Source organism: Canis lupus, chromosome X (genome assembly GCF_048164855.1).
Source record: "Canis lupus baileyi chromosome X, mCanLup2.hap1, whole genome shotgun sequence".
NCBI classification, from domain to species: Eukaryota; Metazoa; Chordata; class Mammalia; order Carnivora; family Canidae; genus Canis; species Canis lupus.
Window position 1 is genome coordinate 54330689 of NC_132876.1, and position 4660 is coordinate 54335348.

At 36.8% G+C, this 4660-nt stretch overlaps 1 protein-coding gene across 7 annotated transcripts in view; it reads right to left on the bottom strand.

Annotated features, from left to right (window-relative positions):
• The window catches only part of DIAPH2 (diaphanous related formin 2), a 1054304-nt gene that overhangs the window by 1048366 nt on the left and 1278 nt on the right, over nt 1–4660 (bottom strand). The window lies entirely within an intron of this gene.

Consider the following 4660-nt stretch of genomic DNA (forward strand, 5'->3'; position numbering starts at 1 on the left):
ACTGGAACCCAGGTCCTGTGGTCCTCCATTCAGTATTCTGTTGCCAATAATCTGAAGTCTCCTACTAATAACAATAACATGTTTCTTGGGTTATAAGTTTTAATACATTTTTTCTGCATGGAGGTTTGGGCTCTGTCATCACAAGAATCCAACCAAACAGGAGAATCCAAGGAGTTCTTCTCCCAGACCAGAAGTTTCTTGAATTTCAAAACAGACAAAGGACACAGAGGAATGTACAGATAGGCTTAAAAAAAATACTCTATCAAATGAACCTATTTTCAACAACCTACACTCTCAAAATGTCTGGCCTATAGGGAAAGAATTCCCAGCTAATAATCACTTACTGAGTAGTTTTGCACCCAAGCACTGGCTTGCAAGTTTTTCAAAAATAGACATAAAGTGGAACCATTGCCCAGAAGCACCTTATAATCTCTGTAGATATAAGATCATCATGTAACATTCAGACTCACAATAGTTATGAGTTCAGAATAAAAAAGAGCCTTTGTAAACTGAATTAATCAGTGGAGTTTTTAATGAAAGAATGAGGGGATTTCTGAGACACAAGCTGGGCTGTGAAAGGCAGGTGAGATTTATAAAGGAGAAACAAGATGGATATTTCAAATTTGGTGAAGATGTTCAGCATGGGTGGCAAGGAGGTGAGGCAAGGGAGTGGCAGGAGGAAAGTGAAATGCAGAGAAATACGCAAGTAAATACACAAACTAGTAAATGGATGAATAGATGAGCTGCAACAAGAATCCAGGTCTCTAAACATCAAACTCTTTTATGCCACTCTGTTCCTCCTGTCTTCTTGCCTCCATTCTGGTACCCCTCTCCAAGAAATTCTGCATTGTATTTTCTTTCTAAAATATAAGCCTAGGGACACCTGGGTGGCTCAGTTGGGTGTCTGCCTTTGGCTCAGGTCATGGTCCCAGAGTCCCAGGATTGAGTCCCACATCGTGCTGCCTCAAGGAGCCTGCTTCTCCCTCTGCCTGTGTTTCTGCCTCTCTGTGTCTCTCATGAATGAATAAATGAAGTAAACAATAAAGTAAAAAATAAAATACAAGTCTAGGGCGCCGGTTAAGCATCTGCCTTTGGCTCAGGTCATGATCCCAGGATCCTGAGATCAAGTCCTGCATCAGGCTCCCTGCCCAGTGGGGAGTCTGCTCCTTTCTCCTCAGCCTTTCCCCTTGCTTGTGCTCTTTGTCAAATAAATAAATAAAATCTTTAAAAAACACACACACACACACAATTCTGATCAGGCCAGTATCCTGCTTAAGTCTCTTCAATGGCCTATTATGGCTTGCATAAAAAAGTTGAAACTCTAAAATAGCATACATGTATCCATCATGATCTGGACTCTCTTCTCTCAGGTCCACCATGTGTATCCTTTGTTTCAGCCATTAAAATCTATGCATAGTTCCTTTATTAGGCATGTTACCATATCTCTCAACTTTTGTAGATGTTCTTTAAACTTCAAAATGCCTTTCCTTCCCCTTCTTCAATTAATGCCTTATTCTTCAAGCCTTGGTGCATTATCATCTACTATGGTAAGCCTTTTCTTGTCACACTCAACCATCCAATTAGATGCTGCTCCACAATATATCACCCTCTTATGCATATTCCTATGATTCCCTATCACACAGCTTTTAATCATTAACTTCCCTGTCTCCCCCACTAGACTATGAGCACCTTTGTATCACCAACCATCAGAATGCCTAGCATGGAGTATGTGCCCATTAAATATTTGTTGAATAAATGAACTCATTGTGCTCAACTTATCAATTGAAATCAAAACATAATTTACCCAATTATAAAACCAATAACCAAATAGGAAGTTACACAATAACCAAAAAATTAACTTCTGTTGCATCAAGTTACTAATTTTACTCCACTATCTTAAGAACCAAAGGCTTAGGAATAATACAGAAACACAAAGTCAAAATGCAAAAACATCTAAGAATGTTAAACCAGTCTACACCATTCTACTTTAACAGTCTCTTTTAATGGTTAAGTCATTGACTTAAATCTGTGGGATTCAAGATGCATCTCCTTCATAATACTTCTAGAGCTCTACTATATTTGACAAAATGCACTCCATGATTGACACCAAACTGATAATTAAGATTCATTCTGCTTTATGACATGCTACAATCTGTGCCTAACCAAAGAGTTACATAAAATACAAAGCTTTACTACTACCGCATTATTCAAAATGTGAGAAGCCCAGAGAAGATTGCCTTCGGTAAAAAGAATTTAAAAAGGGTCATTATGAGGATTCACAGATAAAGAAAACTGAAGTAAGTTCTGTTAATTTTTTTTATTCATGAGAGACACAGAGAGAGAGGTAGAGACACAGGCAGAGAGAGAAGCAGGCTCCATGCAGGGAGCCCTACACTGGACTCTCCCGGGACTTCCAGGATCACGCCCTAGGCCTAAGGCAGATGCTCAACCGCTTAGCCACCCAGGCATCACAAGTTCTGTTAGATTTTGATTCGATCTTAAACAGAAGTCATTAAAGTCCTGCAATGTCACTTTGAAAAAATTCTAATATCCATCAAAAGGTTAAGATATGAATTAAAGTAGTTCCTCTCTATACAAAACATACCTTCCTTCTCCAGTTTTTCACAACAATGAGAAACAAAATGGAAAGAAGTGAATCACAAGCCTTACACTGTAATGAATCCACTATAACTACTGTTACTTTTTCCATGTAAGGAAACTTTCATCTTAGCTAATATTATACAGACATTATCTGATTAACTTCTTTTTACTCCCAGATGAATAATCAATCATTTTTGTGATCAGTACTATTTCCTTTCTCCCTTCATCACTGACCTCCTCCTCTCCCTACTAACTTGGAGTGGAATCAATTGGCATTTCCTTTACCTTCTTTCTTTGGTTACTCAATAGTTCTTATTCTTCTATAGGTGACAGGTGCCATTGAGAAATTGATGAAAACTATGGGACCCACAAAAATGAATGTACCTACAAACACTCAAATCTTATAATTTCAGGAGTTTAAGAACCCCTATCCTCCACAATCACCTATCCAAATAATTTCTATGACCATATAGCTCTCTTTTATAATCTCACACCACAGCTCCTTTATACACACACACAATTAAGAACTATTACAGTGATTAATAACATAATACTCAAAATAACAAAATTAAGTCTAGGTAAAGTTTTATCTTACTGGCAATATTTTAAGAACCCCAGTGGAACCCCAACCTAAAAGGCCTCAGAAGAACATGCTGAGCACTTCAATAAGACAACTTAAAATAATGAGTGCAGCATTTTTTTTTAAAGTCTACCCAAATCATGTCATTTGGTCAATTTGCTTACCTTAAAATGTGCTGAAATGTCTTCCTAAATGTGTTTTTATTAACTCTGACACATCACTTGTAAAATCATGTAAGGCTCAAAAGTTAATTTCAGCAACAAAGAAAATTCCAACTGATATTAACAAACTCTTGGATTTAAATACGTATTCTACTATATCAAGCTATGTTCAACACTGAACATTGTTAGCCAGGAAATGAAAATGATACCATCTCACAAGGATCTAACTACCTTGTCAAAGCAAGTAAAACAAAAAAGATGGAACAAATACCAAAGGGAAGGGAAAAATATAATCAAGGTGTCAATACTAACAGCGGTAAGTGCTTTCTTGAAAGCACAACTCCTAAAAGTAGAAGGTTCTTGCTGGATGTACCAAACTATTCATGGACACTGAGTTCACTTTTATTTTTGCTTAAACTTTCACTCACTGTTTAAATCACAGATTTGTACTAGGTCAAAAAAATAAAAAGGAAACATGATCACTCTTTTACCACAAACAAATTTCAAAATCACATCAGATTTCTTAAATAACTAGTGATACCCTCATAGAACCTTTTTATGTTTCATGATGCTGGGACACCTATCAAACCCATTAACCCTCTGCCAGCATAGACAATTCACAAAGAGTAGTTTCTTCATTTGTATGTACTGGGTTAATGGGACACATCAAGTAAGCAACTTCTCAATTTGCCTCAAATTAGGGCAAAACTCATGGTGAGACTTTAAACTGTTCATTTTATTCTACCTACTAGGTCCCTTCCCACACAATGGAAATCTGTATATTTTCTGAAATAATACTTTGATCATCCATTGTCTTCCAGTACAGACAATCCATAATTGAAAGGCAAATTGAACAAGAGAGAAGAGCAACAGGTACATACCAAATGATCAGATGCCACAAGAAAAGGCTTTAGTAATGTCACTATCTCCTCCCCCTTATTATAAATAAGTTGCTGGTTAAAACTGAAAACCAGATGCGGAACATGTGCTTGTACTTCAGATTTAGTCTAAGAACCTTCAAACAGGAGTGTTAACTGAATTGTGCAGGAAAACTATTTCCCCTCATAGCACCAATTATAAACTTTATTGATAAATGTCTGCATATTTGCCATGGTCAATATATTCTGTTAATGCTACCAGTTCTTAAGTTTCACTATTAAACCATTTTCATAAAAAAAAAAAAAAAAGAGGAACCCTTTTAACTGATGAGTTGAAACTCCAGTATTTCCCAACCTATTACCAGGCCCTATAGATTACATTCCTAAGCACACTAAATTAGTGGCAGGAAATTATGTCAATGGCAGGAAATGCTACCACT